The 14023-nt window shown below is 43.2% G+C and overlaps 1 protein-coding gene across 1 annotated transcript in view; it reads right to left on the reverse strand.

Moving 5' to 3' along the window:
• The window catches only part of LOC115529154 (zinc finger protein 221), a 28111-nt gene that overhangs the window by 8647 nt on the left and 5441 nt on the right, over nt 1-14023 (reverse strand). The gene's annotated exons all lie outside the window — the stretch shown is intronic.

Consider the following 14023-nt stretch of genomic DNA (forward strand, 5'->3'; position numbering starts at 1 on the left):
AAATGTACAAACAACACCTCCAGCTATACAACGACACCCTGAACTCAGCCCGCTCCTCCTACTACTCAGGAATCATCCAGTCTGGCAGCAGCAATCCAAGGACCCTCTTCAACACCATTAACACACTCCTCAAGCCATTGGACACCATCTCTCACTCCTTCTCAGTTGAAAAATGCAATAACTTCCTATCCTTCTTCAATGATAAAATCAGCACAATCCACAGCCAGTTGACCATCGACCCCGCCCTACGTCCCAAACCGGATCCCCCCCTAACCACCGGTCAATCCTTCTCCTCATTTGCTACCATCACCTCCTCTGATCTTTCCTCCATAGTCTCAACCATGAAATCAACAACCTGCAGCCTGGACCTTCTCCCCACCACACTTCTAAAGGCCTGTCTCCCCATTCTCTCCACCCTCATCACTAACACTGTAAACTCCTCTCTATCCTCCGGCCATGTCCCCTCCTCCCTAAAGCTTGCATCAGTCACCCCCGTACTAAAGAAACCCGGCCTGGATCCTGATTCCCCTAACAACTACCGCCCCATCTCCAATCTACCTTTTCTGTCTAAAATCCTGGAACGTGTTGTTGCCAAACAACTCATCACCTACCTTGACACCAACGACCTCTTTGAACTCTTCCAATCCGGTTTCCGCTCCAAACACAGTACAGAAACTGCCCTCCTCAAAGTGACCAATGACCTTCTGCTATCCTCTGACGCTGGCTCCCTAAATATCCTCATCCTCCTTGACCTCAGTGCTGCCTTTGACACGATCAATCACTCCATTCTCCTCTCCCGTCTCCAATCCACCCTTGGCATCACTGGGACCACCCTCTCCTGGCTTGGATCCTATCTCTCCGACAGACATCAATTCATCGCCATCAACAACTGTCAATCAGCCACTACTCCTCTCATCCACGGTGTCCCCCAGGGTTCTGTGCTTGGTCCACTCCTCTTCATTCTGTACATGCTTCCTCTTGGTCAGATCCTTCGTCACCATGGACTCCGGTTCCATTGTTACGCCGATGAAACACAGCTTTACCTCCCCTCCAAAACCATCAGTCCTTCCACCCTCTCAACCCTCTCCAACTGTTTGACTGACATCAAGACCTGGATGCAAAACAGCTTTCTCAAACTCAACTCCAACAAATCCGAAATCCTCATCATTGGTCCTGACACCCTCACTCACTCCACTATGAACTTCACCCTTAACATTGACGGCTCCACCATCACCCCCTCCACCAAAATCCGTAACCTTGGAGTTATCCTGGACCCCACTCTCTCCTTCCTCCCCCATGTTAACCATATTACCAAAACTGCCTTTTTCCACCTCCGAAACATCGCCCGCCTCCGCCCCAACCTGTCAACTACCGCTGCTGCGACACTCATCCACGCTTTCATTTCATCCAGGCTTGACTACTGCAATGGTCTTCTCTACGGCACCACCAACAAAGTCCTCAAAAAACTTCAATATGTCCAGAACTCAGCTGCACGCCTCCTCACTGGTACCCGCTCCAGAGAACACATCACACCTGTCCTCCGTGAACTCCATTGGCTTCCAATTAAACACAGAATCAACTACAAAATCGTACTCATCACCTACAAGGCCCTCAACAGCCTAGCCCCCCCCTACCTTGCCGACCTCCTCCATCACCACGCCCCCTCCCGATTCCTCAGGTCCAATTCTGCCAACCTGCTACAAGTTCCACGGACTGAGCGACGGACTTGGGGTGATCGGGCCTTCTCAGTTGCTGCCCCCACCCTTTGGAATTCACTCCCCTCCCACATCAAAGTCTCTCCAACCCTCTCTTCTTTCAAATCTGCCCTCAAAACATACCTTTTCACACTAGCCTTCCCCACCTAACTCCCACCTTATTCTTCATGTTTAACCTCTGTTTTTCTTTTATTCCTAGTCTGTCTTACATAGTTTTGATAGGCCAATATGTAAAGCGTCTTAGAGTACCATATTAAGCGCTATATAAATTTCATTTATTATTATTATTATTATTAAAAAATAAAAGTGCCTGCAGGAAAATATAAATACAGTACGCAAAATTAACTTTGAACGGAAAGTCCTCCGATTGTGCTACAGCTTCAGATGCCATCAAGAGGGGTCTCTGGTCGTAATCAGTCGCAAGTCCGTCCCAATCATTATTCATTAGCAGAATGCTAGCGTGTACGGCCAACAACAGCCCAAACTGTAAAAAATCGAAAGGACATAAGTACTCATTAATTTGACTTTTGAACTATAATCTATATTGAACTTGCGGAATCTACAATAAAATTTGCGATCTTCAACGACAAGCAGGTGAAAGAGATATATTTAGCCGTCTAGCCCCATAGACTCCCATTCAATCTGGACTCGCCCGCGATCACCCCCAGTGGATGTCTAATGGAACTACAACTAAGATCGGCGCAATGGGGCGTATAGGAAGTGCCCAGGCTCTTCATAGACGGGCTCTGGTAGGGTCCAGGGCTCATGGTCCAGCTGCAGCCCCGGAGAACAACACCCTGGCGTGACAACAACCCTGGCGCGACGGAAGTGATTTATTTTTTTTACTTTTTTTTTACACACCGCTAAATCGGAAACCAAAGATGAACCCTGGAAGTAAGTGTGACTGTCAATATGTTTAATATATTGAGTAATATTCATGTTAAAGTCGTGCCGTGGTTTATTTACTTTTCGCTAAATTCGAATATAATAATAAACTGCGCCCTTTTTGAAAAATTAGCTGCACTTCGTTCATGGAAGTTAGTGAGAGTTAACCTGTTCATAATAATTATTAATATATTGAGTAAAATGCATGTTAAAGCCGTGCTGTGGTTTATTTAGTGTCATCCGTAATCACCAATGTGATACTACAGCAACACGATTTAGCAAAACTGTCATGCCTTTTTTATTGTCTAACTTTTAAGGAATAAATCGTTTTTAGATATGTTTCTAATATTATGTTCTACCTTCATGGTTCAGGGACTTCAACCACAGGCATATGGGAACGACTGTGGGATCTCATGATTATGGTATACTCAGTCGCAGACTTAAAATGTACTGAACAGATATAACAACGCGTGTGAATGTTGTCACCAATTACATTTTTCCATCGCAGTATGCTTGGTACCTTGCCATGGAGGCACCGTTTAACTTCACTGTTGTAAGTAGGCATTAGGGCTGGGCGATATGACGATATCATACCGTGGACGATATGAAAGTGTCTACCGGGAGAGATTTGGCCATATCGTTTATACCGAGAGAGAAAAAAAAAAAAAAAAAAAAAAATTATATTGCACTGCACTGACTGAAGCAAGGCAGGTGTGAGACTCGCCTGTTAACTTGAAAAAGAATCTCATTTGTATTGAAGAAACTGTTCTATTTTTACCACCAGCTATTTGCACAGCACATAACTTTATTTTATAAGTGTATAATTAGTATTTAAAATATTTGTGTGATGCTGTGATTTTTATTTTATATTAATCTGTCATTAACTGACACTGCAGTTAATGACAGATTGTTCGCTACTTACTCCTTTGTAAGCATGGAAATTCAAGTTCAAAATAAAATAAAAAACTGATCAAATGTGAAGTATTGAAGTAAGCCATTTATTATTTTAATTTACTTCAAAAATACCATATCGTGATATATATCCATATCGTGATATAAAATTACTCATATCGTGATATAAGATTTTGTCCATATCGCCCAGCCCTAGTAGGCATTAAATTAAATGAAAAAAGAGCTGACGTTTAAAATAAGAATTGGATTTTTGACATATGTAAGGTTACAACATCGAAAAATTCATACTTGTTTACATATTTTATCATTGTCAATTCTTGCAATATCCCCTTACTTTTGAAAGTCATGCCAGTCCTCAGAAAATGGTGGTGCACAGTACTGCTTGAGAACTTCCACCTTGGTTGATATGTTTTTGTTTATTTCAAATATGAATATATACCTCAACCCCAATATTAACAAAATATGTATAATTCCTATCATCATAATTTCTCTTTATTTATACAGGCACGGCAGAAGGTTCCCACACTTCATGGAGGAAGCCAAACAAATGGCGACAGGACTACTTCCACCAGTCTTCAGACTGAAGCGAAAAAGAGAAGTGAATGACGTTTCCAGTGACAGAATCCAAATAGTATATTGTATAGGCTTAATATTGATTGGACTGTTTGATTCTTTGACAGTGAGTTGGAGCTGATGGCAGTCAGCTTGAAGAAGCTATATCTTTAAGCTTCTGTAGATTATTTGTTAAATAAATTGTGAGGAAACTTTGGTGTGGTTATTCTTCAATGTATATTTATATCAAATTATGGTGATATACTTAGCAAAAAAATGTATATGATTCTATTAGACATATTAAAACAATTACTTAATTCTAATTACTTAATTCTAATGGTCAATTACTTAATGAGTAAAGTGTATAATACACTAAATTCCATTAAATAATTGTCTACACACTAAGTTAGTTTATTTGTCTAAATAAATTAAATGAATTAAAAGAATTAAGCTATAAAAATGCTTACTGACATGTCAAAATATTGTTTTATTATGTTAATTGTTTGGTCTAATGAGTTTAATAACGCAAAGAAAAAATCCTGAGGTATTTGTCTAAATAACGTTAAAAAAACGTTTTTAAGCTCTAAAAATGGTTACTAAAGTGTCGAAATATATTTTTATTTCTTTGTTATGTTAATTCAAGCGATAAATAAGTTTATTTGTCTATAAAAAAATAATCGGAGGTAACTTCCGTCCAGCCACAGTACTTCCGTCCCGCCTGGGTGTTCTGTCACGCCAGGGTGTTGTTCTCCGGGGCTGCAGCTGGATACTATTGGACACCTCGCTGTTCCATCTACCAAGCTGATTCATACGGTTCATCTACTCACGTTTTCTGGAACGCTGCTGTCACACCAAATTTGTACCGGGCGCCAAATTTGTACCGGGCACGTAATCAGTTGTCCGTTGCCAGGCAACGAAAAACAGATTACGTAAGGGGTTGTCCATTGCCAGGCCGGTTTCAAAAAACATTCCCACTCATGTTGCCAAAGACGAAATAATATAATACAACGGATCGATACATAACACTTGTTTTTACTTTATATTTGTATTGTATTTAATTGTTTTATCGAATTTAGCTAGTAAACTGAGTGTTTAAAGTGTATCATAGTCTAGCTAGCTTGTGTTAATTTAATTTAGATAATAGATTATAGGTAATAGATAGATAGATAGATAGATAATAGATAGATAGATAGATGGGTAGATAGGTGAGCAGGCATTTACTAACAGGTAAATGTTTTATATTATTATTATTCGCATTATCCCCATAACATTTAGCTATTACTGTTTAGGGAAATAGATAAATACAATACAATACAAATATAAAGTTAGGAACGCTAATAAATGTAATTTGTAAAATTAAGTGTTATCTGTCTTGTCGCGCTCAATGAACGAGTTTGCGAATGTTCTTGAACCTTCCCACGTCATTCGACGCAATCGTCCGTTGCCAGGCAACGCTCTGCGCGATCGTCTGTTGCCAGGCAGGTTTGGAATGGATTACGTATGGATAACGTAGGCGGTACAAATTTGGTGTGACACCGCCATTTGCACGACCGATCTCGCCTAGTATAACAGCTGTCACACCAAATTTGTACGGGTGCCAAATTTGTACCCTAACCCTAACTCTAACCCTATCTATTACCTATAATCTAATCTCTAAATTAAATTAAGGAAATGAAATTAACACAAGCTAGCTAGACTATTATACACTTTAAACACTCAGTTTACTAGCTAAATTCGATTAAACAATTAAATGCAATACAAATATGAAGTAAAAACAAGTGTTATCTAGCAATCCGTTATCTGTATTATGTTATTTCATCTTTGGCAACATGAGCGCGAATGTTTTTTGAAACCTGCTTTAAACACTAAGTTTACTAGCTAAATTCGATTAAACAATTCAATACAATACAAATATAAAGTAAAAACAAGTGTTATCTAGCGATCCGTTATCTGTATTATATTATTTCGTCTTTGGCAACATGAGCGCGTTTTTTTTTTTTTAAACCTGCCTGGCAACGGACAACCCAACGTAATCTGTTGTCCGTTGCCTGACAACGGACAACTGATTACGTACCCAGTACAAATTTGGCACCCGGTACAAATTTGGTGTCACACCGCCCACACCGCTCATCTGAATGTGAGAGAGACAGAGATATCTGGAAAAATCCGATCCTCATTTGTTACCCCCAGTTTTTTTTAGTCCATTAGTATCTGCCTCACGCTTGCCTAAAATCAATTTTCATGACGCATATATTTATTTAGTCCACAACCCCTCCCCATACAGTGAAGATATCTTGAAAGCGTTCAAGAGCACTGATGCCTAACAATATTAGTGGTGAAACGGATCAGTGTGTCCACGGTTCGGTTCAGATAACCGTTTTGGGCCTCGGTTTCGGATACGGTTCGGATTAGGATCATGTCCGTGATAGTAAAAAGGCAGACTTTTTTTTGACGGAGGGTTTGGGGGAGAAACACAAAAATGAATGAGACCCACAGGCTATTTGCAATGTGTTAATTGACTGCAATCAGACAACTTGCAAGGCGTTTTTGTGCAATAAATGTTCCCCTAAATGCATTTGAAAACATGGTGCACTGAGTGTAACATGTAAGGGATAACAGCCGACGAGGCTTAGAACTCTGGCGACGAGCGCAGCATGAAGCCAGAGTTGCCTCTACCTGTCCATTATTTCCATCAAACCGGTCGACCTCGAAGGCCGTTATCCCGCTTATCACCCATTTGTATTTATCTCCCCTATATTTAGAATATAATTGTATCAATTACTTTCTTTAAATTTAGGAATTGTGCGCTTGAACTTCAGAAAACAACCTATTACAGCTACCGTTACACTGGAGAGTTACAGTAAAATAGCCCCTTACGGTCAAGTGTGCCTTTCCAATTTCCTCTTCTGTCAAACTTGTGTATCTCCCCTTGTCAGTCTCATTAAATTTTCCATTTCCATTCATAAATTGTCATGGACCGCTTAAAGTTTAAAGCCCAGTTTGTTTTGAACGCTGACAGGCTGAAGGGAGGGGCGGGAAAAGTCTCATTGGCTCGGGCAGCACTGGAGAGAATGCATTCCGCTGGGTCCTAAACCCCCTTTGTATCGGACGTAGGCTACAGTAGGCAAAATACGCTACATAAGGCAATGCCTTCATGAAACCGAAATCCGCGGATCTCCAGAATGCTCCGAACTGTGGTAAACGAACCGAACGGATTCGGATACAATTCGAATCCGCTGCAGGCCTAAACAATATGCTGTTGCTGGATGGGTGAAGGACGCTAAAGTGAGGCACTTGGCCACCAATAATCTTTATCTGATAATGGCCAAGTTAAAGGCCCACTATGCAACTTCGGGCATTTCTTGGCTGTTTTCTTGGTTTTGGCACGCACATTTCTCTACACAGCGCCCCCTACAGCTTCGTAGTAGATATTTCACAACACTGTCGTAACAACTCGTTGACGACCCTTCCCCATGCACTTCTACGCGAGCCATGTGCATTTGTTTTCAAAGAAGCCGGCGAATGCGTGGAGCCATGTCCGAAGTAGATGTTCATAAAGTGTAGGCAAGGTTATACATTTTTAAAAAGGTGTATTTGTATTGCAATAAACATAAATCCATCCTTTTTTATAGTTGACGGGGAGAATGTATATCCTAGATTATAATTGTTATATCTTAGGTTGAACAGAACAATCAGTGTAAGAGGTTTGGCCAACATAATAATCTAAATAAACAAGAACCTGGATTCGGGGATTCAGTCTGTATCTGGGGGACGAGACGGACGAACAGCAAAACACCCATGGAAACAAAGGTGTTTATATGGTTGCAACCAAGCAAGCTAGAAACATACAGGGCTCAACAAAGCGGTCGAGAAAACAATTTTTACAGGGCTCACAACAAAATGGTTGAGCAAACACATTTGTACAGAGACTATCAACATCAAGAATACCACGAAGACAAAGATCACCCAAAGGTACTTTCAATTTCAAAAGCAACACGGCTGAGTCGGCGTCTGATTTGCAGTCTTCTTTTTCTTTCAGTTCACGCTATTCCTGAAAAGCTTGCTCAACGTTTACTCGTGTCTGGCCTCTCTGTCAGTCTCCCTTTTCTCTTCTTCTGTTCCTCCGACATTGGGTTTCTCTGTCTCTTTTTAGTCGGCTGATCTATGATGAATATAACAATCCCTTAGTTACTTGTGTTTATATCGAGCCGGTTCCGCGTTTGGGGGTCTGTGCCGTAAAGCACCAACGCCCGGAGTTCAGAACTTTCAACGCTCCAACGTGTGACGCTTAGCCACGATAGCCAATCAGCGTGGAGCTTGACCCGACATCACCGACAGAGAGTAGTGACCCTTGCACAGAAGCATACGGCCGACATCTTTCTTTATTCTGGGGGTGGAAATAGTAACATAGTTACGCCATTAAATGCGTTTATGGAAACATTTTTAGCGAGAAATGTGCATTTTACTTTCATTATGTTCGCTCGGTGAATGTGAAGGATGTTTGGTTTGATAGTTATGACGGAGAGGGAACGCTCCGTTCACTTGCATGGACAGAGTCTCTGGATGCTAAGCAACCTCAACGTCTTGGCGGACTATTTCTCTCCTGATCAACACTACGAATGCTGGAAACACACCAGACACACCATGTGAAGTTATTCAACCCGATTATTGTTATTTATATAAGAGATTATTTAATCTAACCCGATCTAAGCTCTATCACCCAAACACGGCGGCGTTTGTGTTTCCTACCTCGGACTCCAGCGCAGCCACGGCCGACAACTATCTTTATTCAGGGTGGAAATAGTAACATAGTTCCGCCATTAAATGCGTTTATGGAAACATTTTTAGCGAGAAATGTGCATTTTACTTTCATAATACTCGCTCGGTGAATGTGAAGGATGTTTGGTTTGATAGTTATGACGAAGAGGGAACGCTCCGTTCACTTGCATGGACATGGACTCATCTTGCTGCGTTGACGCGTTGGAAGCGTTGAACCGAGTAACCACCACACAATGATCAAGCGTCAGGTTACTCGCGTTATCGAACGCGAGTAACGCGTTTGGTGTGGCCGCACCGTAACGCGGTTGGTGTGGCCGTACCATAGTCGATTGATCCATGATGAATGCAACAATTGCCTCGCAACTGGCTGTTTATATCTAGCCGGTGCCATGTTTGGGTGTGTGTCTGTGCCGTAAAGCATTTTCGAAACTACAATCTGACTACATTTTCGAGGATACTTCCGTTGCGTCACATCCGGATTGTGTCGGTCCGAACAGAGCAAGTTGCATATGCGCTTTTTCACTGGAGAGGCGACATGGGTAAATGACACACCCACCAATCGACCCAGAAATGGATGCAGAACCATCAGCATAACTCTCAACCTGCATACTTAATGTAATTTTGGCTAAAAAAGTTGCATAGTGGGACTTTAAAGGTCCCATGACATGCTATTTTATGTATTCTTTAATATAGGTATTAGTGGGCAACTAACACAGTATTCAAAGACGTTCCTGAAATTCAGCCGTGGTGCAGAGTTACAGCCACTCCGAGCCAGTCGCACATTGAGCTTCCCCCAAATGCGCTGTTTCGGTGGGCGTGTCAAGGAGGAGGGTGGGGGTGTGGCCCTGAGCAGCTTGCAGCCAGGACGGTACCATGCGCTCTGTTTACAGTGGATGTATCGCAATGGCGAGGCGCACACAGCCTTTAGCCGTGTTCTGTAAATATTCTAGAACACACGGGAGTCCTGGAGCTATATATCTAAATATTATCATATAGCCTACACAGATATCTATATCATATAATACATATTATCACGGCCAAAAGCTGTGTGAGCCGATATTCCGACGTTCCTGGTTCTTCAACGTCCACATCAATGTGAATACACACACTGTAACGCAAGTGTTTCTTGTCGGTTCTTTGACGTGTCTTGTATTTCCAAAACGAGACTGTCGTGGGGGTTATCTGAGCCATGGTTGAGAAGGAATTGGGGGAAAGGAACTTTGGTTTGACTCGCTGAAGTAGGCTACATGAACTGCGACATGCCGCGAGGCACCATCGCCCGGCAGCGGGCAGCCGGCAGCAGGCAGCGCGCAGTTCAGTCGACTTCAGGTTGATGTGAAAGTGGAAGAACCAGAGACGTCGCAGAACCCGTCAAAGTCGTTTGTGATTCATAATATCGTCTGGAGGCGCACACAATATGTTATATGATATAGATATCTATGTATTATATGATATTATTTAGATATAGAGCTCCAGGACTGTAACGCAAGATTTGTACACTTCCTTGTTATTTGGATAACCGTTCTGCTGTTGGTGTGATGGCGCATAACGCGTCGGACTCTCGTCTCTGGTATTTCTACAACGAGACTCGTATTGGGGGTTATCTCAGCCAAAGTTGAGCATGAATTGGGGGGAAGGAACTTTGGATTTGACTCCCTCAAGAACATGAACAACGACATGGAGGAGAAAGGGATTTTTGGCGGCGAATGTCTCCCGCTTGAGCCCCGCTGAGGGACCACCGCCGGAGGCGGAGGTGCCTAAGCGCTGCCCGGCAAAGATCCCTTTCTCCTCCTTGTCGTGGTTCATGTTCTTGACTTGAGGGAGTCGAAGCCAAAGTTCTTTCCCCCCAATTCATTCTCAACCTTGGCTGAGATAACCCCCAATACGAGTCTCGTTGTAGAAATACCAGAGACGAGAGTCCGACGCGTTATGCGCCAAATAACAAGGAAGTGTACAACACTTGCGTTACAGTCCTGGAGCTCTATATTTAAATAATATCATATAATACATAGATATCTATATCATATAATATATTGTGTGCGCCTCCAGACGATATTATGAATCACAAACGACTTTGTCGGGTTCTGCGACGTCTCTGGTTCTTCCACTTTCACATCAACCTGAAGTCGACTGAACCGCGCGCTGCCTGCTACCAGCTGCCCGCTGCCGGGCGATGGTGCCTCGCGGCAACCGGCGGCATGTCGCAGTTCATGTACTTCAGCGAGTCAAACCAAAGTTCCTTTCCCCCAATTCCTTCTCAAACATGGCTCAGATAACCCCCACGACAGTCTCGTTGTGGAAATACAAGACACGTCAAAGAACCGACAAGAAACACTTGCGTTACAGTGTGTGTATTCACACACACACATGTGGCGCTCGCACGGTCGAGTCTCATTGGCGGGCCAACGTCTCTGGGAGGGCCAGGCAGAGTAAGGGGAGGAGCCGAGATTCCTCATGACGTCATGAGCACAGACATTCCAAATCAGCGCGCTTGAGCCTCCGTTTTTTCAAAGGCGAGCAGAACAGCTAGTGCTCGTTTTACACCAAACGCAAGTTTTAGCCACTGGGGGACCATAGGCAGGCTAGGGGAACTCATATTTATGTTAGAAAACCTCACAAAGTGAGATTTTCATGTCATGGGACCTTTAAGTACTATATATTTGTGACTTCTTGTGAACAGTTTGTGGTGGGTTACTATCATTGATCGTTGAAATCCGTCATCAAATCATTGACGATAATTTTGCCGGGGACGCATGGGACGAGTTTTCTTCAAGATTCATTTTGTACCCACCACAAAACCCGATTTGAATTACTATGGATTATTTTGGACAATGGATGAGGTATTAATAACAATACTCTTTGGCTGGGACGTTGTCAACATTGGGTATATGGAGCAGAACATAGTGGGTCATATGTCAACGTTTTTTGTATAGATTTTATTCATTAGTAAGCTACATGGATATGCCATCCATCAGAACCTTTCATTACTTGCACTAAAGAGAATAAAATAGCGCATCCTCATTGTTTGATTGTGATCGTAGGCGTTGTTGTTGGTGCTGAGTTACCACTGAAATCAGTGGGTCAGTGGGTGGGATCGGTCATCAAGATGGCGGCGCAAAGCTACAGTGATGTCACGTGAACCAAACGAATACCGCAAGACTGCTTGAAAATCATTTCACACAACATTTCTAGTGAAGAGTATTAGTTGGTGAACTGTATTTCTTTCGAAAATTGTGAACTTTTGCATGGTGCCATCTTTTATGTCAGATCCAGTACTTTCCGCCATTGTAGGCCTACTTCAGTTTTATCAACAGCCTCTGTTAGCTTAGCTTCAGACGCTGTGGATGTTAAGGTACGGCCACACCAACCGCGTTACTCGCGTTTGGGGCGTCGGGAACCATTGGTATAGGCGCGTAGACGCGTTACACGCGTTGAAGCGTCGCATTAGGGGCGTTAGACGCGGCAGACGCACGTAATTATGCACGTAAACGCAGTAAGGCGCCCAACGCACTAACGCCCCGAGTTCAAAAAATTTAAAGGACAATTCCGGTATTTTGAACATTGAGCCCCCTTTCTGGTTTGTTTAGGATGAAATAGAGTGGGTGACACCGAAATTTGAACTATTTGTCCTTTCTCGGGTATTTGGCTCATTTTGAATCGCTCCTGCCTGCTTCACAATGGTTGTCTGTTTGCATACACAAACCTGTCAACCCAGCAACCCTAAACGTTCGTTTTCAAAAATGTGCAAGTAACCGAGTGGTTAGTGGCATTCGTGAAGTTTAAAAAAAATTGTCAGCGCAATATATGGTTTCCATCCGTGTTAGTTGCTAATTGGAACTATTTCTTCAGATACCTCACAACCGCATATAAACTTCCGCACAAGGTCCCACTCTGTGCAGCACCTACTTTCGACTTCCGTCGGCATCTGCCTGCACTTCCCACAGGCACACCACCAATTTCCCGTGATCCTGGGGACCGCTTCAGCCGGAGCTTCAGGCGCCTCCGTAGCCCTAGCCTCCATCTCACATAGCTCCTCTTGGGTGAATTCTGGTTCAAAACGATATCCTCTGCCGTCAAAATCAAAATCGAGTGCGTTCTCCAGAAGCCACCTTTCATAATCCATTTTCAGTGATTTTCTATGTGATTTTCCCTAATCCGAGGTGCTCGGTACAAGACTTCAAACCAATGTGAACAGCCCACCTTTCCGGTTCGGCGGAGTAATATCAACGTGCAGTAATGAGTCTTCCAACTGAAATCAACTGGCGATAAATGTGCAATAAAACACGACAGAAACCATATATTGCGCCGAAACTTCACGAATGCCACTAACCACTCGGTTACTTGTTGGTTGGTGCGTTTGGCGCGTTGGTGTGTTTACGTGCGCCATTACGTGCGTATGCCGCGTCTAACGCCACTAACGCGCCGCTTTAACGTGTGTAATGGTACGGCCTCACCAAACAAGTTACTCGCGTTGGATAACGCGTGTAACAACGCGCCTAACGCGCCTGTGGCTGCGCTGGATTTAGGAGTCCGAACGCCGCCGTGAAACCCAAACGCCGCCGTGTTTGGGTGCATGAAAGAGCTTAGATCGGGTTACATTATATAATCTCGGATAAAAATAACAATAATTGGGTTAAATAACTTCACATGGTGTGTCTGGTGTGTTTGCAGCATTCGTAGTGTTGATCAGCAGAGATATAGTCCGCCAAGACGTTGAGGTTGCTTAGCAACCAGAGACGCTGTCCATGCAAGTGAATGGAGCGTTCCCTCTTCGTCATAACTATCAAACCAAACATCCTACACATTCACCGAGCGAACATTATGAAAGTAAAATGCACATTTCTCGCTAAAAATGTTTACATAAATGCTTTTAACTATTTTACTATTTCCACCCAGAATAAAGAAAGATGTCCGCCATATGCTTCTGTGCAAGCGCCACTACTCTCTGCCGGTGACGTCGGGTCAAGCTCCACGCTGGTTGGCTATCACGGTTAAGCGTCACACGTAGGCGCGTCAAAAGTTCAATTTTTTTTAACTTTGCGCGTTGGTGCGTTGGGCACGTTGGTGCGTTTACGTGCGTCATTACGTGCGTATGCCGCGTCTAACGCCACTAACGCGCAGCTTTAAGGCGTCTACACGCCTACACCAATGGATCCCCATGCAAAAATGCCGATTTTCAA

Source organism: Gadus morhua, chromosome 2, assembly GCF_902167405.1.
Source record: "Gadus morhua chromosome 2, gadMor3.0, whole genome shotgun sequence".
In the NCBI taxonomy this organism is placed as follows: domain Eukaryota; kingdom Metazoa; phylum Chordata; class Actinopteri; order Gadiformes; family Gadidae; genus Gadus; species Gadus morhua.